Below are 26,209 nucleotides of genomic sequence, written 5' to 3' on the forward strand. Positions count from 1 at the left end.
CATGCTGGTCAATGTCAAAGATATTCGTACCTGAACTACTCTTCAAGCATTTGAATTTTTGTTTTTGTGGCAACAATTGATAATTGCATGGACATTAAGTTTGGAAAAGAAAATTTGATTTACAAATTTGTGTATAGATATTGAAGGTAAAAAAATTGTGTTTAAACAGGAGCATCCCACGGGGGCTTGTGAATAGTGCGCCGCTCTCAAACAGTATCTGCTTGTTGGTTTAACCTTAAAAAAGTGCAATGATTGAAATATGGAAATGTTAGAACAGGAAAATCAAGAAATTGCACATTTACCTTTTCAGGATTCATTTAAAAGTAATGGAGCAAATATCCCTATAATAAAACATTATCTATAAAATGATTACAGATGGAGGAATCAGTATCATGGATTTTGGAAAAGGGGGTGGTGATGGACAGAGTTTCTGAATGATGCAGAATACTCCTACCCAGTCAAGAGATCAGGGCTTAATCCATCACTTTTTTTAGCTCACTGCACCATCCCAGCTCAGAACCTGGCTACATGCAAATTAGTCTGTTCCTGTCCCAGTGCATGATGGGAACAGGGCAAACCAAACTACCAAGCCAATTCTTATACTGGGAAGGAAACAAGCTTCCGGGGACCGGTTTCTGGCATGTCAGCCGTCGTCGGCCCGGCTTGCTTGAATCCTGATGGTGCAATGAGTAAGGGACTCACGTCTGAGTATACCCTCCCACACTTAGTGTGGACAAAATCGATTTTGGAAAAGGGGGTGGTGATGGTCAGAGTTTCTGAATGATGCAGAATACTCCTACCCAGTCAAGAGATCAGGGCTTAATCCATCACCGTTTTTTAGCTCACTGCACCATCCCAGCTCAGAACCTGGCTACATGCAAATTAGTCTGTTCCTGTCCCAGTGCATGATGGGAACAGGGCAAACCAAACTACCAAGCCAATTCTTATACTGGGAAGGAAACAAGCTTCCGGGGACCGGTTTCTGGCATTTCAGCCGTCGTCGGCCCGGCTTGCTTGAATTCTGATGGTGCAATCAGTATCATGAACAGGCGGCTTAGAGAAACAGCTATTTTTATGCAAAAAAAGTTGCAGCTTTTTATGATGCAATTTAGATGTAGGTGCAGCAGTAGTCTCCCACCCGCCATATTACAATGTTTCCTATGTGCCGTCGGTGAATATTTTTTTTATATTGGTCGATGCATGTGTGTATAGTATGACTGCACAACTGTTGACTAAACACATATGCATGACACATGTGATAAAGTATCTACTACCCATTGCTGGAGTCTGGACCATGTATGCCCAGTCTATTCAATGGGTAAATTATACAAAATGGACTTATCTGTATTTCGGAACCAAAAGGGTCGTTTTCTTTGGGTTCAAGATGCTACTGTGAAGCGGGGCCCTAAAGGAAGGAACCCACATCGGAGACTGTTGGGAAGAAAAGCAAATGCGTGAAAATGCACACAAAAATCTCCATTTCCGATGACTCGAAGAAGGCAGTCCCACCACCTCAGTTAGGTCATCGGAAAGCCTAAGCAAAGGTTTTTCTAATTTAATTGAGTAATTTTTGGGGGAGACTTACCAATCACTTACCTTCTAATTTACGCTTCAGTTGCATCCACTTGCTTGCAACAAAAGTTAGCAACAAAAGTTAGCAATGGCACACAGCTCTTCATTTAAATGACATTAAAAATAAAACAACACCAGTTTGTCTATCCTTTTGTTTCCTTTTTGTTTTCTTTTTTATGAACTAAAGGTCAACAGGACCAACGAAAATCCAAAGCACAAATGCACCCAATAGGGTATGAACAGATGTCCAGAAAAAAAAATACACATACCATTTTGTAGCCTTTATATTTGCATACTACTTATAAACATGACAGAACAATGGAAATAACTATAACTTGCCAAAATCCTATCTATTATGTACAACATTAAACAAGACATTTACAGAGCATAAATGAAAGTATAGAATGAATGTAGAAAACTAATGTGGATATACAACTATTACTACACTTAGTACAACAATAGAAGGCGAGTTATAGCTCTTTCCATTGTTCCGCAATGTTTAAAAGTAGTATGTAAATATAAAGGACACAATACGGTATGTACGAAAGAGTTAAAGGAGCCGCCTACAAAAAACGATAACTATGATATTTCTAATGTTTATGTAGGTTGTTTTTGTACAAATGTACTAACCCCTAACTATAACTATCTTGTAACCTTTGTTTCTGTTTGTTAATATTTATATTCATAGTTAAAGTTATCACCATGTCCTGTAGCAGACCACTATAATTTTTGATTCAGAGCTGCTAACATATACCAGAATGCTCAAATACATGTAAGAAATATGTGGAGTGACTCTTTGGGAGACAGGATGGTGAAAATGTGGTGTTATGATATCTTATTCTCATTTGTATAGTGCCAATCACCAATGCCATGGCATCAAAGCACATTCTTTATCAATCAATCAATCAATCAAACACATTTATAGAGCGCGCTACTCACCCGCAAGGGTCTCAAGGCACTGGGAGGGGGGGGGGGGGTGCTGCTACTGCTCGAAGAGCCAGGTCTTGAGTTGCTTCCTGAAGGAGATGGTCCTGGGTCAGTCGGAGGTGGGTGGGGAGGGAGTTCCACGTCTTTGCAGCCAGGTAGGAGAAGGATCTTCCTCCAGTGGTGGTTCTGCGAAACCGTGGGACGAGAGCGAGGCTGGTGGATCGGAGCTGTCGGTGGGTGTGTAGAACCTGAGGCGGCTGTTGAGGTATATGGGCCCATGTCATGGAGAGCCTTGTAAGCGTGGGTGAGGAGACTGAATGTGATCCTTTTGCTGATGGTGAGCCAGTGTAGGTCTCTCAGGTGGGCAGAGATGTGGCTGTGTCGGCCGATGTCCAGGATGAGTCGTGCCGAGGCGTTCTGTATGCGCTGGAGTCTTTTCTGTAGTTTGGCTGTGGTTCCAGCGTAGAGGGCCTTCCCATAGTCCAGTTGGCTGGTGACGAGGGCCTGGGTGACCGTCTTTCTGGTTTCGGTAGTTCACAGAATAGAATTACATTTCATACGGCTTGGGAAACCAGTTAAATTCTAAAGGCAAAGGCTATATATCAGTGCACACGCCTTCACTCAGTTGTTAGCTTTCAAATACATTGTGATGTATCATCATTGAAATGTAAATGAAAGTGAACTCTTTGTACTCAAATCTCAAAGCCCTTTGCACATCAGTACTATTTACACATGCAAACTGCTTGTTTTATAAGTGTTAATGCAGGATATTCACTGATTTTGAATTTTCACTTGTGAAAGGATTGTCTACATGTCTAACACTCGCCTCCCGATTGTGAAATATTGCAATATTGTAAATCCTACAGAAGTGGCAAAGACTGGGTGTTCTAGGGTGAAGGGGGTCAGGAATATAGGGAACAGTTACAAACTCATGCATTTGTGGGTATTCACAAACTTGCTTCTGAACAAATCATCCCATAGAATCAGTAGGTCATTTACATTTTTAAAGGTGAAAGAGGGCTCGGAGCAAACTCAAAACTGGTAAGCACTTAGGAGAACTGATTCCGCCACGATTACAACAATTTCTTTCTGTGTAGATAAAGAGAAAAAAGTATCATTGAACCAAGTGAAAATTCTGGAAAGTTCCAAGACTACACCTGGAAACTTGAAACTGTTGCAGGTATCCTCGAGTACTTTGTGCAATCTTTATGAAGTCCTAACATTCTGAAATCTGGACCAATGTGCAGAAGTAAACATGCTGGTGAAGATTTCCAAATTTTCCTTTAATTTAGCCAGGGAGTTGGCCTCTGGCAACAGCTGCCTTACACTGTCCTCCCATTGGCACCATTAATACGACAGATTGCAACAAATCAGCTATAATTTCTTAATTGCTACAGGGAGCAGAAAAGTATGTACTTAACATGTAAAAAATATGCAAATGCATACAAATTTTGGTACAAAAAATTCTGTGAAAATTAAGGCCTTGTTTACTTATGGGTAATCTTCATCATGCCGAGTCCAGGGCTTCCTGTCACAGTCCTTCGTTCTGAGAAGACTGTCTGCTCCACAGAACTTATTACCTAGGCCAACGGAAAGGTTCCCACATGATGGACACCAAGAGCCATAATTCAGAAAAGGAGAATCTGTAAATGACCACTCCGTGCGGTGCGTCCATTGGGGCGTGGGGGCGTAGCACCCGCCGCCCGCAGCTCCCTCGGCGTGCCGAAGGAGAACTGACATTCATGTCAGTCAGCATGACGTCTGACCGCTTACCCCCTTCAGAGTCTGAAGGGGGTGGGCGGTCCGACGTCATGTTGACAGACATGCATTGTCAGTCAGACGTCACCAGAGGCATGCAGCAGCACAAGTGCGCATGAGTGGGGACGGAGGGCACCCTGCCCACTCATGCGCACTACTGTCTGCTCTGTTGGCGCATGCCCATTAGGAGAGCGAGGGTTGAGCAAAGGCTCAAACCTCGGTCTCCTAATGGCCAGGCGGGTGAGTAGTTACAGTGCCCTAAGCCAATCCTGGTGCTATCAGCAGCGCCAGGATTGGCTGAGAGAGGTTGCCTATTAAGTTGCCAGCAGTGTAGGCGCCAAAGGACCCAAGGCGGCGCGGACCTCGTTGTGGTGCCAGGACAGTTTAGAGGCCTGCCACGTTCACTCGTCAGGTAGGATTGTTTTCATTTATTTTAAAACTCCCCCCACTCCGGCCCTCACCCGCGCAACACCCCCCCCACCCCGCGACACCCCATTACGAATTTAAGTAACACAGGGACGTTAAGGCCGCACTCACACGGACACGCTGTGCTGATCTGTAAAGAGTGACAACCATGTGTAAATCCTGGTTAGATACAGCCAGCGTATCCTCAACCGACTGGAAGTTTAGACAAGAGCCACAGACAGATTAATGGCACCAAAAGTCAACATGAGGCTTGCGACAGACGCCAGCTTCACAGAGGGAAACACGGTATGGTAAGGACCCCTCCCCCTCTGAGCCGCAACGTAAGTTTTGTAAACCCCTCCCGCCTCCCCCACTACCCCCACCACGCGCAACCCCCCATGCGATTCCCCCCCACCCCAGCTACACGTCATGCCGCCCGAGGGCCGTGACTGCAGTGGTGTGGTGATAGATAATATGTGTCACACCTTGCTCCCTTTCTGGTTCATATACCACCCTTTCAGTTCAGAGGTGGAGGCCTTGGCATCAGTCTGTGTTTACATGCCACAGACCGCTCCTCGGAACACAAGCGCTCAGACATGGCATTGTTGAGGTATGCCAAGCCTCCAGCATTTGTGGTCAGAGTCATAGTGGAGCAGAAGTATGGAGGGCTGGCTTCAAACAGGATCTTTTTCTTGTCGAACGTTATTGGGATGTGTGTAATTGTGATTTCTGTGCTAAAGTGTGGGTTTTTCCCCAAAAGAAGAATAATGACTTTCCCCGGCCTCAATTCTTTATTAAAATGTCAGAGGCCAGTTCACTTGATTGCTTCAGAAATCCCCACTGTTTAGTGATCTAGCGGCGCCTTTGGGAGAGCCTTGAAGGGAAAAGCTGTAACCGGCCTTATTATCTTAAGCAGAGAATTACATTGTTATTCACTTGTGAAAAGAGGTTTGTCGGATTGCGCACTTTGTATTAGGTATGATGTGGCATTATGCGCATATTGTTCAAAGAATTTGACATTTTCATCTGCGTAGTCTGAGGTAATTTTCGAAAAAAATGCTTGTCTTTTTCTTCTGCAGGCCATGATGGTAAAATACAACGTATGTGTTACTTCCCCATATTGGAATGTGTGCATGTGAAAGGCAGTAAACAGCAATGTTGTCACTCTGTAAAGAGCCCATGCTATAACTATTGTATTTCACACTTTAGAACTGAAGCAGAATTTAAATAGATGCTGAACAACTGGAGACAGGACTACACAGTCAAAGAGTTTCCTTCCTAAGAGCTGTCACATCACCAGTGTCTGGTGGTTGTGCTGTTGTTTGCTGCAGTTGTCTTTTAATCATAGATAGGTCGATTAGTGTTATTGCTGTGACCAGCGTTCTTGTGGAAGCATTTTGCTGGTGTTCTGGTTTCTTGCCTTCCCTTTTCTTGGCATATTGTGAGTTCATTAACTCTCCATCAGCACAAAACATTTTTGGCTCCTTCTGTCGCTTTGTCTTCTTCATTATGTTGAGTCTCAAGATGTCAAAGAGCAAGAGGCGCGCGTGCCTGTGTATGTCTGTATGCGTGTGTTATGGTATGTGAGTCTGTATGTGCGACTGTGTGTGCGTATATGTGCTTTTTTGTACGTGATGCTTTATTATGTTTTTACAATGCGCTTAATGCATGTGCGAGTGGTCTATGAAATTTCCTAATTTTGTCTGAAAATGTAATAAAGAAACAGGATGGGAAACTCATTTTCTGGGGATGACTCTCTTTGTTAAGTGGGAAAACTGAGATTATAATGTTAATGCATTTTAGTTTCAGCAGGACTTCAACTATGAACATATCCTCTGCAGCGGGCTCTATGTGTGTTTCCATCTCTAGTTTTTGTGCTTCTCCAATTTGCTTGAAAATGCACCCTTTACACACTCTTTTTTCAAAATTTTCCCAAACCCCCAGTAAGATGTTTGAGCTGGCTCGCTGCGCTCGCTCGCCACGGTGTAGTCCGACAGAAAGTTTATGGCTCACCACTTTCAAATGTCACCAGCCGCCCCTGCAAACAAGTAATACTAACAAAAGAAACAATTACCTCTAGATCAGAGACGGAGGGGCTCAGAACTGTGACAGAAAGTAATCAAAATGCTATCTACCTGTCTGTCTTCCTGTCCCCCATCTTGCTATCTTGGGGAAACTTTTTATTTACGCTAGCTAATAGGTTCTGTGGAGCAGAGGGACTGTTCACTACGTGAGGACTGGGACAGGAAGACGGAGGAGGAGATAATGGATTTTTGTTGCCTATTTTGCAGGCACTAAATCCCTTTGTCAGGTCCCAAGGTATCTCCCCACACCATTGCAGAACACCCTAAAAGCTGGACAGACTGTATCCAGAAAACACCAGATGACTTTAGATTTCCTACTGTGAAATGTCATACCCACAGGAAATACTGGAGAGTAAATTATCATATGACAATTTGCTGGCTGCCTGCTGTAGCCTGCCCTGATTGGGTAAGCTTAAGAGTACTGATGAAGGGTTTTTGGTGGGAAGGGGTTGAGGCCAGCCAAGGGACGAAAAAAAAGTTTGCCTGGTGTGATTTCAGTGGATGCCAGTAGGCTTAAATCGGAGAAGATGGGGCCATAGGGGGAAGCCACACCCCGTCAAAGGGGATAGTCTGGGGCAGGGACTGGGCAGCCCTGGGCAGGTGCCAACTGCAGGTGATCCCTTTTTAAATTAAAAAAACCTGAAAGTCTTCAAAGTTCACGTACTTAAAAACAATTGTAGTTTGGAGGGTGCTGTCATTGCAACTTCTCACACTCTTTGTTGCCACCAGTGAGGTAGCAAGCAAATGGCAAAGAGGAACTCTGAAAATCCTTACAGCAGAGCAGTCTCAGTTCGCTGTCCCATGCATTGTTCTTTAGTGGAGATGTGTTCACTGTGGTCTGTTTCATTTGCCATCTCCATTAAGAAAATAATTAACGCACAGTTTTGCAATCCCGGCAGGATACTGTTCTGCCATTATTAGCCTGTTCCCTGCGAGCGCACTCAGACTAATTACCTTGGCTTGTACTGCCAAAGCGCAGCTCATTTATCTGTGTTTGCCTTGGACATTACTGCTTCCGAAGTGTATCTGCATGCAGTTTTCCACATTAACCCTCATCTACTTGTGGTCTATTTTCCAATCGTTCTTTATATAATTTGCTGAGCCTGTGCAGCTTTCAGCTTTCATTTTTGCTCCTCCATTCCGTTTTCTACATAGGTTACAAAGGAATGGCCCAGGTTTGGAAGGAGCCCTGTGGGGTTGTGTTCAGATGTGAGGCTTTGCTTAATGGGTTCGCTGGCCTCATCTCTGATTCCAGTTTATCATCAGGATCAGGGCCGCTTGAATTATGCAGGACTGAACTAACAAAATATGAGTCCAGAGTTGGATAAAATAAGTGGAAAGAGAAGGCAAAATGTGTTTATTTTCACGCGATGAAAGGCTGCAACAATTGTTCTGCCTTGTTTGCTAGTTACGTTGAGGCTCTTGATGCACATTGAATCAAAAGGAGACGCGGTACTAGAATATCGTTTTAAAATATCGTCTGACATAAATATCAAGCAACAGTGCAACACATAAGAAGACAGGTGGAAAACCAATCTATAAACATATATGTTTGCATTATATTTTAGGAATAGATTTTGGTTAGATTCTGGAATAAATGGTTCTTGATACGATTCTTTCATAGTACAAAATGACTTTGAGATGAATAGCATCATTGTCTTTGGACCTAACAATGAGTTTGATGGTCCCTAGGACCGCCGACCTTGTGATGGCGGTCACCTGCCTGATTACAAATACGAAGGTGGGACCACCACAGGACTGATGCAACCACCGTGGATTATGGATCCTGCGGCGGTGGCACAGCGGTCAGAGGCCCTAGTATGCTAGTGATGCCACTGTAGCACCGCCAACCATATTAGGAATTTCCTCACTGCCACAGTTTTCACGGTGGTGAAGCCGCCATGAAAACTGTGGTGGTGGGGAAACAGAGGGGGTCCTACAGCACTCCCTCTTGCCTCAGGGACAAAAAGGTGCTTGCAGGGGGCACTGTATGCTGTCACCCCTTTTCTGGCAAGCTTTTGCACTCCTGTTGCAGTGCCTTTGTAATAGGCATTGCGATGGGAACGCCAAAGGACAGCCCGCCAGACCACGAGATTACTCGTAATCTGGGGGGCGGCTGTCGAGTTTGGTGGTCCTGGAGCAGGGCACTGGTGTGGTGGCCCGCTCCAGGACCCCAAACTCGCAATTAGGCCCCAAGTCTCCTTGAAGGATTACATTTCTTATTAGGCTCATTTGTATAGTGCCAACCACCATTGCCATGGCATCAAATCACATTCTTCACCTGGAGCTGCACAGAATAGCATTACAAGTTATACAGTTTGGGAAACCAGCTAAAGTCAAAAATCCACATGTCAGTACACACACCTTTTCCCACAATTGTTAGCTTTCAAATACATTGTGAATTGTTATCATTGAAATGTAAGTTAAAGTGAACACCTTGGACCCAACTCTCAAAGCCCTTGGCACATGAGTACCATGCACAAAGCAAATGGCTTTTTATATAAATGGTAATGCGTGTTTTGTGTGCACTGATCTTGAAGTTTACCTTCTAAAGGAATTGTATACATGCATAACACTGCCACTCAATTGTGTAATATTGCAATATTGTAAATCCTACAGAAGCAGTAAGACTGGAAGGTCCAGGGTGTACAGATCAAGAAGTTAGAGAACAGTAACAAACTCATGTGTTTGTGGATATTCACAAACGTGTTCCAAACCATTCACCCCGTGTAATCATCAGGGCATTTAAATTTTCAAAGGCGAAAGTGGACTCGGAGCAAACTCGAAACTGGCAAGCACACTTCTCCCTGTGTAGAGAAAAAGAAAAGACTGTAATTGCACACAAGGGATTTTTTTTAACACGCAAGCGCACCCCATGTCAAACTGAATAGCAAAAAGGTCTTTGCATGAACTAAGTGAAAATTCTGAAAAGTTCAAAGACTTCGCCTGGAAACATAAAACTTTTGCAAGTTTACTTAAGTACTTTGTGAAACCTTTGTGAAGTCCAGATGTCAGAATTTTAGGACTTCTTCAGTAGTGGCCGGTGTAGGTAAGAGCGGTGGGGTGGGGTGGGTTACGGAGGGATTTGGCAGACAACGACGAGGGTATATGAATTATTTATTTAATATTCCCTCATCGTCGTCTGTCGAATCCCCCTGCACCCTGCCCCACGTCTCTTACCTGCACAAGTAGCTCCAGGTGAAGTCCTAAAATTCTGAAATCTGGACCCATGTGCAGTAATAAACATGCTGGTGCAGATTACCACATTGTCTCAATTTAGCCCAGGGTGTTGGCCACTGGCTGCAGTTGCATTATGCTGCTTCCACCTCCCCACCCCCCAATTGGCCCCCAAGAGGACGACAGATTGCACCAAATTAACTATAATTATCCTAATTGGTAGAGTGGGCAGAAAAGTGTGTAGTTATTACTTAAAAACATGCAAAGGCATGGAAATTTGGGAAACGTAGTTTTATATGAAAATAAATGCAGTGGTTACTTACGGGTAATCTTCTTAATACCGAGTTCCAGGACTTCCTGCCACATTTCTTACTTTGTGAGAAGTCCCTCTGCTCTTTTGCCGGACTGGCCTGCCAGACAAGCTTGCAATCCCACAGGAGGCTAGTGCCCAAGGAGGACGGGGTTGACACTTGGAGGATGGTTTCTGTCTCCAGGAGTGGTGGTACAAGTTATGTGATCCTGGCGGCAACTTGAAGGAGTTGCTCTGGTTCTAGCACACATTAGCACGTCACACATGTAGGCTGAATTTTAAATTTTTACCAGGGCTGCTTTTAGTTCCCAGTCCAGCCTTGGTCTGTTCCTCAGAACTTATTACCTAGTCCAAAATAAAAGTTCCCCCAAGATGGGCCCATTGAACCATAATGCAGAAAAGATGGATCTGAAAATGACCACTTCGTGATGCATTAAGCTGAAAGAAAACAGGTAATAATAACAAAAGAAACAACTACCTCTTGATGGGGTAGGGAGGGGCTCAGGATTGTGTCAAAAAGGCATGGGCTCTGAGTAATGGAGATTACCGGTAAGTAATCAGGACTTTATCTATTCATCTGCCCCGGTCTCCCATCTTGGGTGAAGTTTTAAATTGGGCTAGGTAATAATTCTGTGATGCAGAGGGGCAGCTCACTACGTAAGGAGAGAGACAGGAAGACATACAAGGTGATAATGTATTTGCTCACCGTTGCCTATTTTGCAGGCACTAAGTCCCTTCGTCAGGTCCCAAGGTACCGCCCCACACCTTCTGCAAAGAAAGAACCATTGCAGAAATCCCTAAAAGCTTTACAGACTGTGTCAAGAAAACCCCAGCTGACTTTAGATTTCCTACTGCGAAATCTCTTACCTACAGGGCACCCTGGAGAAGAAAATTACCATATGTCAATTTCCTGGCTACCTGCAGAAGTCTCTCCTGATTGGGTAGGCTTAGGAGTCCGGATGCAGGGTTTTTGGTGGGAGGGAGTTGAGGTGAGCCAAGGGACAAACAAAGAGTTTACCTGGTGTGATTACAGTGGATGCCAATAAGGCTTAAATGAGAGGAGATGGGATGATAAAGGGAAGCCACACCCACTCAAAGGTGATATTCTGGGGCAGGGACTGGGCAATTCTAGGCAGAAGCAGAGGCCAACTGCAACTAACCCCTTTAAAAAAAAGCAGTCCTGTGCAATGTTCTTTACTGGAGATGTGTTCACTGTGGTCTGTTTCATTTGCCATCACCATTAGAAAATAATTAACGCACAGTTTTGCAATCCCGGCAGGATACTGTTCTGCCATTATTAGCCTTTTTTCTGCGAGTGCACTCAGACTAATTACCTTGGCTTGTTCTGCCAAAAAGCATCACATTTATCTGTGTTTGGCTTGGACATTACTGCTTCCGAAGTGTATCTGCATGTAGTTTCCACGTTAACCCTCATCTACTTGTGGTCTATTTTCCAATAGTTCTTTATATAATTTGCTGAGCCTGTGCTGCCTTCAGCTTTCCCTTTTGCTCCTCCATTCCGATTTCTACATAGGTTACAAAGGAATGGCCCAGGTTTGGAAGGAGCCCTGTGAGGTTGTGTTCAGATGTGAGGCTTTGCTTAATGCTCTATGGGGTCGCTGGCCTCATCTCTGATTCCAGTTTATCATCAGGATCAGGGCCGCTTGAATTATGCAGGACTGAACTAACAAAATATGAGACCAGTTGGCTAAAATAAGTGGAAAGAGAAGGCAAAATGGGTTCATTTTTACGCGATGAAAGGCTGCAACAATTTCTCTTTCTTGTTTGCTAGTTCCGTGAGGCTCTTGATGCACATTGAATCAAAAGGAGACGCGGTACTAGAATATCGTTGTTAGAATATCATCTGACATAAATATTAAGTAACAGCGCAACACATAAGAAGACAGGTGGAAAACCAATCTATAAACATATATGTTAACCTTATTTTTAGTAATAGATTTAGGGGAAATTCAGGAATAAATGGTGCTTGACATGATTCGTTCATAGTACAAAGTGGTTTTGAAAAGAATAGCGTTAGTGTCTATGGGCCTGATTATAAGTTTGGCGGATAGGATTCTTCATTACGAACTTGACGGCTATCCCGTCCGCCAGATTACACGTCCCAAAGGATATAATGGAATTGTAATTTGGCAGACGGGATATCTGTCACGTTTGTGACTGAGTAACCCTGACCGCCAAACTAGTAATCATTAAACAACAAGGGGTGGTGATGGACAGAGTTTCTGAATTAAGCAGAATACTCTCACCCAGTCAAGAGATCAGGGCTAGATTCAACACCGTTTTTTGGCTCACTGCACCATCCCAGCTCAGAACCTGGCTATATGCAAATTAGTCTGTTCCTGTCCCAGTGCATGATGGGAACAGGGCAAACCAAACTACAAAGCCAATTCTTTCACTGGGAAGGAAACAAGCTTCCGGGGACCGGTTTCTGGCATTACAGCCGTCTTCGGCCCGGCTTGCTTGAATCCTGATGGTGCAATGAGCAAGGGACTCACATCTGAGTATACCCTTCCACGCTTATGGTGGACAAAATAATTAAACAACAAGGGGTGGTGATGGACAGAGTTTCTGAATTAAGCAGAATACTCTCACCCAGTCAAGAGATCAGGGCTAGATCCAACACCGTTTTTTAGCTCACTGCACCATCCCAGCTCAGAACCTGGCTATATGCAAATTAGTCTGTTCCTGTCCCAGTGCATGATGGGAACAGGGCAAACCAAACTACAAAGCCAATTCTTTCACTGGGAAGGAAACAAGCTTCCGGGGACCGGTTTCTGGCATTACACCATCAGGATTCAAGCAAGCCGGGCCGAAGAAGGCTGAAATGCCAGAAACCGGTCCCCGGTAGCTTGTCTCCTTTCTGGTGAAGAATTGGCTTGATAGTTTAGTCTGCCCTGTTCCCATGATGCACTGGGCCAGGGACAGACTGATTTGCATATAGCCAGGTTCTGAGCTGGGATGGTGCAGTCAGATAAATAACGGTGATGGATCAAGCCCTGATCTTTGGACTGGGTAAGAGTGGTCTGCTTAATTCAGACACTCTGTTCATCACCACCCCCTTTTTCTGAATCGTTTTTGGCCACTATAGGTGTAGCAGGGTATACTCAGACATGAGTCCCTTTCTCACTGCACCATCAGGATTCAAGCAGGCCGGGCCGAAGAAGGCTGAAATGCCAGAAACCGGTCCCCGGTAGCTTGTCTCCTTTCTGGTGAAGAATTGGCTTGGTAGTTTAGTCTGCCCTGTTCCCATGATGCACTGGGCCAGGGACAGACTGATTTGCATATAGCCAGGTTCTGAGCTGGGATGGTGCAGTGAGATAAATAACGGTGATGGATCAAGCCCTGATCTTTGGACTGGGTAAGAGTGGTCTGCTTAATTCAGACACTCTGTTCATCACCACCCCCTTTTTCTGAAACTAGTAATCAGGCACCTAGTCTCCTTGTAAGATGGAATTTTACAAAGAATGTTGTCTGAGTTCAGACGCTGACACTGGCCCCCTGATATGCCATGTTTCTGGGTAAGATAGTCTGTGGTTCCAGAGTGGGGGAGACTGGCCTATAGGTTCACTTTACAGATACTTCTCATCTCAGCGGGGAGCATTTTAGTGTGAACAGAATTTGAGTGATATGATCAAACTATCGAGCCAGTGATTACAGTAGTCACTGTGGCCCAGATGTACCAATGCTTTGTGCCAGGTTTGTGTTACTTTTGTAACACAAACCCAGTACACAGTGTTATGTTGGGATTTACTATCCAATGCAAATCGCCATTAGCATTGGATAGTCTCCCAAAGTACAGTAAAGTTGAACCTTGCACTGTTCTGCATTACTTTGCGTTAATGGGCCATTCTATGGGTGGTACATGTGTGCTCCCACAGGTTTTGGTTCAAATGCCTATTGACAAATATTCATAGACAGGTATTTGCACCAAAATCTTACTACTCCTCGAGGCAGACATGCCAAGGAGACTTATTTTAATTTCTCCTCCTTTTTCCTACTTTATATTCATCTTCATTTTACAGCACACAAATAAAGCAGAAAAAGTATTAAAGGATGTGTCCTGAGTAAGAATGCCCACTGGCCCTCCCTGAGTTGCATCATAACATCAGTTACATCCAAAGGACATCACACAAACTGTACTCAGTGCATTTCCATGCTATCAGCACACACTGGTTTCTTTACACCGCCTTGCCATTCTCATAAATCATTACTCCAGCCATCCTTGGTCTTTCTCGCCTCCTCCTCCCATGATAATTCTCCTCCCATCTTGCTATCACATTTGTTTGTACCATTTGCCGCTTAACATGCCTCACTATCTACTAAGAACAAAAGCCCTTTTCTCTTTACTAGCAAAGTTTTGTCCACCTGCAGTGGGAACACAAAAAACATGCAACTTTTCTACTGCAAGGAAAAATTAATGTAAATGCTGAACTGAAACGTGAGCTTGAATCCTAATACATTTCAGGCCCACAAGTTAGGCTGAGTCAACATGTTGAACAGGGGGTCTAAACAAAATGCCACTGAGTGCCAAAGAAAAAACAGAAAAAGAGAAAGAACCAGAGTGTTATGAGAAACTTAAGACCACTGAGCAGAGCTTGGATTCCCATCAATCATCTTCGTGATCAAAATTATCATCTGGTCATCCTTCCAGTTGCATGATATACCTCTTGGTCATAGAGGCTATCTATTGGGAAGAACTCTCTCAGATTGGATCAACAAGGGAGAGCCAGACCCAGTGAAAAAGTGAATCTATAGACTCTTCAAATGATGATCACAAGAAAATTCTCAAATAACTCTGAGAAACCGTGCAGTGCATATAATAGTGAGTGCCATTTTTAAAATAGAGTTGTTATGAGCGAAACAGAATTTTTATTAAAGAAATCCCATAACACTCTAACTAAAAACAGTGCAACAAGCAGTGTCAACAAATAACTGGTAGGTATTAGGTCGACATGATTCAGCCATGTGGGTAACTAATGACCTCAGCTTTCTTCAGGACCTACGTTAGTCAAAGCTTGCTACTGCATTAACACACCAACAAAACAATCTCACAGGTGTTCAAAACAAAAAGAGGCAAATATTTTTGTGAAAGTGATTACTATCTCCAAATACAAGGTTGGAATCAACACAACCTTCCTTTTACAGATCCTCCACTTCAAGGGATGCAGATGGCACCTTCGTTAAAGACAAACAAATAAACCAATACTCATAGTTAATGTACTTCTCTAAGTAGCCAATCGACCTCTGTTTATTCTTTTGATACAGTTAACCCAGCCCATGCCCTTGGAGTCTAGGTAACCATGTATACATTGCTTCTCACGAGTCTTGATCGGGGACTGGACCTCAGCTCACCTGGAACCTTGCTCAGGAATACGAGGCCCCGCTCTGAGTAGAAAAAGGAGAGGGGAGAAGGGTGATTCTAAAGGTGGTCCTTACAAAAGTCAGTCCCTATCCTAGCAAACAAATTTGGGGAGTATGGACATTTTTATCATGTTTGATCTTCCCAGGAAGCTTAGTGGTAATCCATCCCATACTTTGAGGAGTTTTTTGGTCTCAAAGGCAATCCTATTAAGGTTTAGCTGGGGCACTTTTTCTACTTCCTTTACCAGCGTTATTATTTTGTCTTTAGAGTACGGGATATTCTGATGCACGTTCTAACTCATGGATTCAGTTTTAGCTTTGTTGGTGAAGTATCCAGAAACTTTGCCAAATTCCGCAATTGTCTTATCTATTGCTGTGGAGGAAATTAGGAAGTTATCTGTAAAGATCATTAGATCGTCTGCATATAACGCCACCTTTTTAGCCCACTCGCGATATTTGAAGGGAATTATTAAATCATTATTTCTTAGAGTATTTGATAGTGGCTCGATGTAGAGGTTGAATAGTAACGGTGACAGGGGGCACCCTTGCCTCGTTCCTCTTTGTAAATCGATATTATTAGTGAGGCTCCCATTGATTAGAATCTTTGCTCTTGGTTTTTTATAGGTCTCAGACACCAGATGACTAAAGAACTCTCCAAGATTGTATTTGGTGATGGCTTTATTTAAAAAAGACCAGTTGCCTCTTTCGAATGCTTTAGCCGCATCAAACGTAATTATGGTTAGGGGGATCTTTTCACAGGTCGCTACATCTATCGCGGCAAAGAGCTCATGAGTTATTTCATATATTTGTCTTCCCTTTATGAATCCTTTTTGGTCCGGGTGGATCAGCTTTGGCATTACAAGGGCGAGTCTCCTTGCTATGATCTGCATAAAGATTTTATAATCGCAGTTCAACAGCAAAATGGGGCTGTATGACTCACAGATTGCAGGGTTTTTCCCTAGTTTTTAAAATGATGCTGATGTCATTCCAGGAGTCTGGAATTTTACCCTGTTCCTTGTATATTGTGTTTAAAAGTCTTGTTATCGGTAGGGCCAAGATCTCTCTCAAGGCGGAGTAGAGTTCATTTGGTAGGGCATCAGGACCGGCAGCCTTCCCTCTTTTCAGATCTTTTAGTGTCGTTTTCACTTCTCAATCGTTATTTCCACATTTAGCTCCTATTTCTCTTTTTCCGATAGTTTGGGTAGTAGTAAGGGGTCTAAGTATTTTCCAGTTTGTTGTTCTGATGGGAAAGAATCTTCCTTATATAGGTTGGAGAAGAAGTTTTCGAATTCCTGCTTGATTACCGATTCTTCAGAAGTTAAGCCGCTTTGATTGTTCTGCTGTATGTTAGCTATTTTATTTCTGATTTGCTCGGTTTTTGTTTTCCAGGCCAGCAGTTTTCCGCGACCCTCCCCGTATTCATGATTAGCGAGTTTGCTGGCTTCCCACTTCATCTTAACTCTTTTTTCTAGGTAATCCGCCAGTTTTTCTCTTAATTCCCTCCTTTCTTCTTCCATGGTGTCTTTTTTACCTTTATCATTTTCTACCATTATCTGTGCATCAATTAAGTTTATACTTTTTTCCATATCTCTAATCTCGTGTTTGGCGAGTTTTGTTTTATGGGCTCCCATGCTAATTAGTTTTCCTCTAATAACCGCTTTATATGTGTCCCAAGTAATTTGGTCTGATGTCACTTCTCGATTGTCCTCAAAGAAATTTGCTGAGGTTTTACCTAGCTCTTCCCGTAGCTTAGGATCTAGTAATAAAGTGCGGTCAACTGTCCATCTGGGTTGTGTTTTATTTCTTGTGGTTTGTAAAGTGAGTTGCACTGCCGAGTGGTCAGATAGGTGTGCTGGTATATGGTCTATAGATTTAATGTTGCTATTCAGGCTTTTGCTTAACAGAAAGTAATCGATTCTGGATCTGTGTCCCAGTTTCATATTATGAAGAGTAGTTGCCTTTCTCCTTCCACATATCTATCAAGCCTAGGACTTTTTTGTAAATTTCTAGCCATTTAGCCATTCTCTCATTTTAGGTAAATTGGCATGTCTTCCTGGGGAGGATTTATCTAGTTTGGGATCCAGCATGATGTTATAATCGCCCCCTAGTATTATCAGATCAGTTGTTGTTAATAACTCTGTGTATAGTCTTTGGAGGGGGATTGAGTCGTCGGTGTTTGGTCGATAGTATCCTGCTATGATAAAGATGTTGTCGTGTATTCCTACCTTAACTAAAGCCCATCTGCCTTTACTATCCACTATCTTTTGCTCGACTTTTGCATTGAGTGATTTTTGAAATAAAATTGCAATGCCCTTGACATTGCAGTCTTGGTTTGTGCATATGTAGGTGTCCACCCAACTAAGGTTTTTCACTATTTGTTCCCACTCTGCCTTCAAGAGGTGTGTTTCTTGAAGTATGATCACTTCGTTCTCCACTTCCTTTAGGTATTCGAGTATCCTTCTCCGTCTACTGTTTGTTCTGAGCCCATTTACGTTCCATGAGAGAATTTTAAATTCTTTAGTTGTTGCCATCACACATTTTTTTGTAGGAACTTAAAGTTGTTTCATTTTTACCGTCCCTATAAACTCCTTCTATTTTTGATGCTGAGGACATTTTTTCTGTTTTTTTTCCTAGTTTGCATCCCATCCGTGTTGTCTTTTTTATTTGTTTTTGTATTTTTTTTTTACGTTCCTCGGTACCCACCCTGAGGAAGCCTCCTTTCTTTTTTTGGGGCGGTATTATTCGCCCTTTTGAGTTCCATTATTGGCCTTAAAATTACATATTTTTTCTGTCTTTCGTAGTCCGCAGCTGCTCCTTCATTTGCTCTAAGAAAGTCTCCACCTCGCTGGGCTCCCTTATATTGTGCATTTTATTTCGCCACATGATTCTCAGTGCACCGGGGAATTTCATCTGCACTGTGGCTCCGAGGGGCTTTAGCTCTTGCATAAATTGGCTTAACTCCCACTGTCTGACCTGGGTGGCTTTAGACATATCAGAAGGAATCCTAAAGTACCAATTATCTTTGCTTAGGGAATTACTCTTTAGACATTCGCTTAGTAGTTTTTCCTTTAGTGTATATGTTTTAAAGTTTATTAAGATCCTCCTTGGTGTCTTTCTCTCTTTACTCTTTCCAAAGGGGTCTCGGTGTACCCTCTGTATGTCGTCAGCCAGGTTCACCTCTTTAGTCCAGGGGAAGTGTTCTTCTAGTAATGAGATGGTAAATTTCTTAATGTCAGACCCTTCAAGATTTTCTGGAACATTTAGGATCCTCAGATTTTTTTTCCTTGCTTGATTTTCTAATGATTCAATCTTTTCTTTTATACTTAGGTCTGAGTCTCTTAATTTCCTAAGCTCTTTCTGATTGGTGTCTACTTTGTTACTTAGGGTCTCCAACGCCTTTTCAACTGCCGACACTCTTTCACCCAATGCATTCAATTTTTGGTCCAGGGTCTCACATACCTCCTGAATCTTGGCTTGGTTGGTTTCGGACACTGTAAATTTTTCTCTCCTCTCTCCCAGCACCTTCTACATGAAGTTCTCCATGATTTTTCAGTTCAGTTTTCCAGTTTGTTCTATGATGGAGTGAGGGAGATCTAAATTGTGTGTCTGGAGTTCATTTCTATCTGAATGTATCGTGCCTCCCTGAACCTCCATTTGACAACCTGTGAGAGTATTGTTTTCTATGCTCATGCTGTTTCTTGGTTCTTTGGCGTGTGGTAGCACTCCTAAGGGAAGATTAGCTTTCGGGGTGCTGAGTATATCTCGGAGTGTTGGGGAGGACCGACGCATTACGTTGTGAGATTCCAGACTATTAGCATAGGCTCAGTTTTGCTTACTGTAACCCAGATGGTGAATTTTCCCATCCCAACAGAGGGCCATCAGCTCAACACAACTGAAGTCAAGCCTCCAGTAATAAACTTTGCCATCCACACAGCAGTGGGTGTAATCTCCCACCTCGCACCAGGACAAATCATAGGTCAGCGCTAATATACTGGAGCATTGAATGAGGAAATGAGCCAGAACTCTCCACCGAAACTGCTGTATATTCAGAATTACATATAAAGAGGGGCATGTGGCATTTTATATAGAGGTGCAGTTTTGAGACTTACAAAGGAAATTAGCGTACTTGCCCACCTCAATCCATCTCACCTAAAAGCAATAGAATTTCAACCACATCCCTATTTAAGAGAGTGAGAAGCAACCCTGGCCACTTGGGTTACAATTGAAATCGCATACCAAGTGTTTCACCATCAGGAACTCTTCCAGCAATGGGGGATTGAGTTGAGGAGGGTGGAGTCAGGAAGGGTCCTATTTGCCACAAGTTTTAGACCCAAGTTAGTCCTGGTGAGCATCAAGTCTCTGCCGAGCCAGACCTCATTGAAATCTGTTCTTGGAATCTTCATGGGTTTGGCAAAATCCCCCTTGATAGAGACACAAAAGATTATTTCCAAACCTTTGATATAATATTATTACACGAAACATGGATCCTAAAACCAACTTCAGTAATAGGGTACACTAAACATCATATACCTAAGTGTTTCACCATCAGGAACTCTTCCAGCAATGGGGGATTGCGTTGCGGAGGGTGGAGCCAGCAAGATACCCAAGTCCACTGTTGCCCACTTATTTGATTCCCACTAACCCAAGCTCAAAATGGTCTAGACCAATAGGTTCATCAAAAAGACAAGTTATCCTTAGGGGGAGCCCTAGGGGCAGAGTTTCCATCTACAAGCCTGTCAAACTGAACAACAGTGAAATCAGAAGGAAAAGGCCCTCAAAGCTCTCCACATTTTCCCCCATGGATGAGAAAACTCAGGAATGGTCCTGTTTGCTGCAAGTTTTAGACCCAAGTTAGTCCTGGTGAGCATCAAGTCTCTGCCGAGTCAGACCTCATTAAAATCTGTTCTTGGAATCTACATGGGTTTGGCAAAATCCCCCTTGATAGAGACACAACAGATTATTTCCAAACCTTTGATATCATAATATTACAGAAAACATGGATCCTAAAACCAACTTCAGTAATAGGGTACACTAAACATCATATAACCACAGTGAAGACTTCAGGTGTCGGGTATCAGGGGGATGGGGGTCATTCCATCTCCATTTCAAAGAAATACAAATGGGCACAGGAAAACATAAATCTAGGAGCTAAATGGCTATGGGCTCCCAAAGTAGAAATCAAAGATTAGCACATCCATCAGAGAGTCCTTCTCCTTCTAAATATATACATTCATTTATGCAAAGCAAGGAAAGCTGAGAGGGCCGCAACCTTAGTAGTTCTGATAAAGACTTTGCAACAAGTACATCAAAATTCCCATTTTATAGTCACTGGGGATTTCAATATTAGATTTCTTCAAAACTCACTTGCATCAAATTCATCTTCCTCACAGCAAAGAAAGACCCCAAGCTGCAAAGACCTATCCCTCAACATACATCAACATCTCTTATGCCTATGCCTAAAAACCTTGAATGGCAAATTTAGATTTTTCACAGCCTGCTGGGCAGAAAATCTGGATTTTATTAAGGACACAGAGGCTAATATTATGCAAATCTCCTTTATTACCACATCTCAGTAGCAACAATTGAAGAATATAGAACTTCAATGAACATTCTGAGTAAGAATAAAGTTCCTTAGAAACCATCTCTCATCCTTCTTTGTTCAAGAACTGCGAAGAAAGATCAACATGAGATAAACTTGAGGATCCAAAACTTGAAGATCCAAAACTCCATAGTTAAAATCCAGAATCAGGTTATTCTGAAAGAAAAAAGGTAAACATTGTAAATTCATACAAATGGGAGGGTATGAAGAAAGAGGTGGAATAATATTAGCCTCCGTGTCCTTAATAAAATCCAGATTTTCTGCCCAGCAGGCTGTGAAAAATCTAAATTTTATGGCACGACACGGAGGCCATAGTATGCAAGTTTAAAGTGTATTAAGAACATTATCAATCACATTAGATATTGGTTTGAAATAACATGCTCTAAACATACTATCATTAGACCAATCTGCAGCCCTAAGGATGTCTTGTAACCCTCCTCCTAAGCAGAAGGCTTTAGAGGCTGAAGCACCTCTTAAAGAATGAGCACCAAAAACAGAAATATCAACGCCACTTTCATGCATGACATTCTTAACCCACCTGGCTAAAGTTGGGGAAGAGACTCCCTTATGAGGAGATCTATAAGAAATCAGTAGTTGTGATTCATTCATTCTAAGATATTTAGTTCTTTTTTCATATTCCTTTAAACATTTGACAACACAGAGTCTATCATTTGCAGGGAAAAAGGGATAGAAAATTGAAGAAGACAAGGTCTTTGTTCTTTTCTTAAGGAAGAAACAAACTCCTTCGGGTTGGAAAGCCCTACTTGAAATGTCTAAAGCCTTAACATCAGAAGTTCTACGAAAAGACACCAGACACAATAAGACAGTAATTTTGAAAGAGATGCGTTTAAGAGATAGAGAAGAGTTATCTCCCCATGACGCTAAAGTCCTAAGAACAAGAGTGACATCCCACAGGGTGGTATATTTAGGGCCAGGAGGGTTTAAAACCCTCATGCTTCTCATTATCTTTTTAGTAAGAAGATTTTGTCCAACTAATGTTTCGGTAATTAAAGAATGACCGGCTGAAATTGCGGATCTATAAACGTTAACAGTTCTGTAAGAAAGACCTGAAGTAAAAAGATCCGAAAGGTAGTTGATAACATTGACTAGATCAGTTGAAACGGGATCGTAACATCGTTGAAGGCACCAGCGAACCCATTTGTTCCATGCCAGTCTATAAGCTTTCCTTGTTCCGGGTGCCCAAGACTCTGAAATGAGTCTGAAAGCATTTGACGAAAGTCCAGGGACATTCCACTGTCTCCTGAAATCTTCCATGCCGTCAGAATTAGAAGGCCCTGCTCTATAAGGGGATGTGTATGACCTTCTGGAACTAGAAGGATTTCCGTGAAGGAAGGAATTAAAATTGGAAAATCTATGCTAATTTCTAGGATGATAGGAAACCACGCTTGGGATCTCCAGAGAGGGGCTATCACGACCATGCTCTGATTGTAACGTCGAGCGTGAAGAAGAAGACGAGGGAGCATTGAAAAAGGGGGAAAAGCATAAGGTGCTAGGTTTGTCCAGTCTTGTAGGAAGGCATCTACTTTCATGGCTTGAGGATCCGGCCTCCAACTGAAGAATTGTTTCAGTTGGGTGTTTATACGGTCTGCAAATAGATCTGTTTTGAATGGACCCCATTTCGACTGGATGGACAGAAATACATCTCTGTTCAATCTCCAGTTGCTGGAGTCCTTGAAATTCCTGGAACACCAATCTGCAACTTCGTTTTTCAGTCCGGGAATGTGTTCCGCTACAACTGAAATACCTTTGTTCAAACAGTAGTTCCACAGGCCTTTCGCCAAGTCTGTCAAGTCTTTGGAGTGAGGGCCGCTCAGTTTGCTGACATAGCGGACTGCAGACACATTGTCCATTCGTAAAGTTACGCAGCATTTCATTGAGTCTTGAGTAAAACAGTGAACCGCAAACGAGCCTGCTAGTAGCTCTAAGCAATTGATATGCAATTCTTTTTCTTGTTGGGTCCAGCGACCCCCTGTGGATAAGTTCCCGCATCTTGCACCCCAGCCTTCTAAACTCGCATCGGATTCTATTATTAGATCTGGCAAATCTCCGAAAATGGCTCTCCCATTCCAAGCTTCTAAATTTTTGAGCCACCAAAGTAGCTCGGTTTTGGATTCTTGATCTAGTGAGATTAGTTGGGAGTACGAACCGTTGGATCTCAAATGTCTCGATTTCAGTCTCTGTGGGGCCCGATAATGGAGGGGACCTGGGAATATAGCTTGAATTGTGGAGGAAAGAAGGCCCAGGATTTTGGCAAGGTATCTCAGGGGAAAAACTTTCATAAGAAGTGTTTTCCTCAGTTCTTTTCTGACTTTCCTCACTTTGTCGTTGGGAAGACGGAGTTCTGTCTTTACAGTATCTACCAAGAACCCTAGGAATTGGGTTTGTTGGGAAGGAATTATACTAGACTTTTTTAGGTTTATGATAAAGCCCAGGTGTTGTAAAAGACGTATCGTGAGATCTGTATGAGAGGAGACAGTCTTTCTTGACTGTGCCATTATAAGGATATCGTCGAGATAAATAATCATCCTCACTCCCCTTTGTCTCAACCAAGACGCGATGGGTCGGAGTACTTTGGTGAAGCACCAGGGGGAGGACGAAAGGCCGAAAGGAAGGCTGCAAAACTGGTATAGATGGCCTTGCCATGTAAATTGGAGAAACCTTTGATGAGGTTCCCAAATAGGTATCGTTAGGTATGCGTCTTTTAGGTCGAGTCTCGTCAACCAGTCTCCTTTCCTTAACACGTCTCTTAGGAGGTGAATTCCCTCCATTTTGAAGTGTTGATAAATTACCCATTGATTTAGTTCCTTCAGATTTATCACTGGTCTTTGCTCTTTGTTTTTCTTTTCTACCAGTAATATATTGCTGAGGAAACCTGGGGAAAAAGACTCGACTATTGCGCCTTTATTTAAGAGTTCTTTGACTTCCTGAGAGACTAATATTTTGTCTTTGCCCGAGAATGTTATTTCTCTTGGGGCTTTTCTCTGAAAAGAAGTAGCTATAAAATCTATTTTGTAGCCCTTTACTGTATTGAGTACCCATGGGTCTTTTGTCACCAAATTCCAGTTTCCAGCAAATTGGAGTAGTCTCACTCCCACCTTTGGAGGGGTATCTAAAGGGTCTGGTAAGGTTCTTACCTGTGGAAAAGGAGCGTTGTCTCCTCTCACCTCTGAAGTTTCTTCCACGGGGTCTTTGCCTCTGGGGATAAAATTGTCCAGAGTTGTTGAAGTTGAATCTGCCGCCACCACGAGACATGAAGGGTCTTGAGTTTGAGTTTCCTCTGCCGGGAAAACGACCCCGCATTCTCCCGACCCGAGTAAAAACACGATCTTGGAATACTCTCTTTATATCTTTTTGAGACTTTTGAATGGAGCTGAAAGCTCCTACGTATCTAGCCATATCTTTGATGAATTCCTCCCCAAAGAGGAAACCTTGGGTAGTTTGACCGCCATCGTTCTTTGCTAGTTCAATTAGTTTAGGGTCGATTTTGAAAAGGACTCCCTTTTTTCTTTCGATAGATAAGGCGGTATTGGCATTTCCAATTAAACATATAGCCCTTTGGACCCATTCCCTCAATTCCTTAGGGTCGACCTGTCGGTCCTCGAGATAAGCTGTCTCTGCCATCTCAAAAATTTTGGTTATAGGACCAATTGAGTCTAGTAGGCGATCTTGGCAGGACCTAAGGCCCTTATCTAGTCCTTTTCTAGGGTCTCGAGAGGTTTTAGAGATAAAAGCCACCACTTTGGGGTCAAGTTCGGGGGTTGTGGTTATTTTATTAGGTAGGGAGGGTCTAGGGCATTCAGATCGAAGTCTTGCCCTGACTTCTTGCGGAATCTCCCTCCGAAGCCAGAAAGATAGGTAATCAGCGACATGTTGGGAGGGAGCCCATTCAGGAGATAGAGGGTGTTTAATTAGAAGTGGGTCGAACATAGGGTCTCCAAAGGGGTCTAGTAGGGCTATGTTTTTCTCTGGGACCTTAGGTGTCCCTTCTGAGCCCCCTGTTCCTCTTTTTTGGTATTCATCTTCGTCAGTGTCAAATTCAGAGGAATAGGACAGGTCTATTTCGGGATCTGAAACATCTTCAGTATCCATATTAATAGGGGGCTCTGGGCCTTCGTTTTGCCCACATGGGGTGCCCAAGGCACCATTCTTGTCACCACCACGAGGGCGTGAGGGGGCGGAGGTTGCCTTATGCTTCTTTGAATCCTTACGATCTATACCTCCTATTGCCCTTTTTGGGAGCCTTGGATGCTCCTGATTGAGTTCCACTCGTAGAGGGGAGGGGGAAATGTAAGGCCTCAAGCCTTTTATTAATGTTGTCATCGATTGAGTCGAGGACCTTTTCAAAGGCTTTATTGACCAGTTTTTCCAATTGACCCTCAATATTGGAAATGGGCTCCGACATGCTTACCAGTATTGTTCGAGGTGGGGAGAGATAAATATTGGTAATATAGTGTAAATCAATAAGAAACGCTGTCGATTCTCGGAGAGGCACGATAAGTGTGGGGGCAAACTGTCATTCAGTTAAGACAGTAAAGGTGAACCAACGAATTAAAATGGGCGTCCAATTGAAAAGAATAGGGATTCCCCAATGTGTCAAAATGGCCGTCATGTGCGCTTTTAAGCGTGCGTCCGCCGTTACTAAGGGGAATTTCTCTAATCCGGCCCCTCTCGAGTAAGGTAAGCGAGGGGGCCGGAAGATCAGTGAAAGAGTATGGGACGGATGGGGATTCCGATCAAGGTGTTCGCGATGCCGATCAGGGTGTCGGGAGAGTGCTTCGAGCAGAAAGGGAGTCGGGGGAGTCACGGAGGTGAGCCTGTGAAAGTCCGATCTGCGTGTTGCGATCGGCGCGCGCATATGTTCAAAAGACAACAGATGTTAAACAGTGGAAAGAAAGCATGAAACCGGTCCGAAATAGAACCGGAAAGGGGCATAGTGAGGGGTGAGAGAGAGCACCAGGAGAGGCAATCAAAATA

This window comes from Lissotriton vulgaris, chromosome 1_1 (assembly GCF_964263255.1).
Source record: "Lissotriton vulgaris chromosome 1_1, aLisVul1.2, whole genome shotgun sequence".
In the NCBI taxonomy this organism is placed as follows: Eukaryota; Metazoa; Chordata; class Amphibia; order Caudata; family Salamandridae; genus Lissotriton; species Lissotriton vulgaris.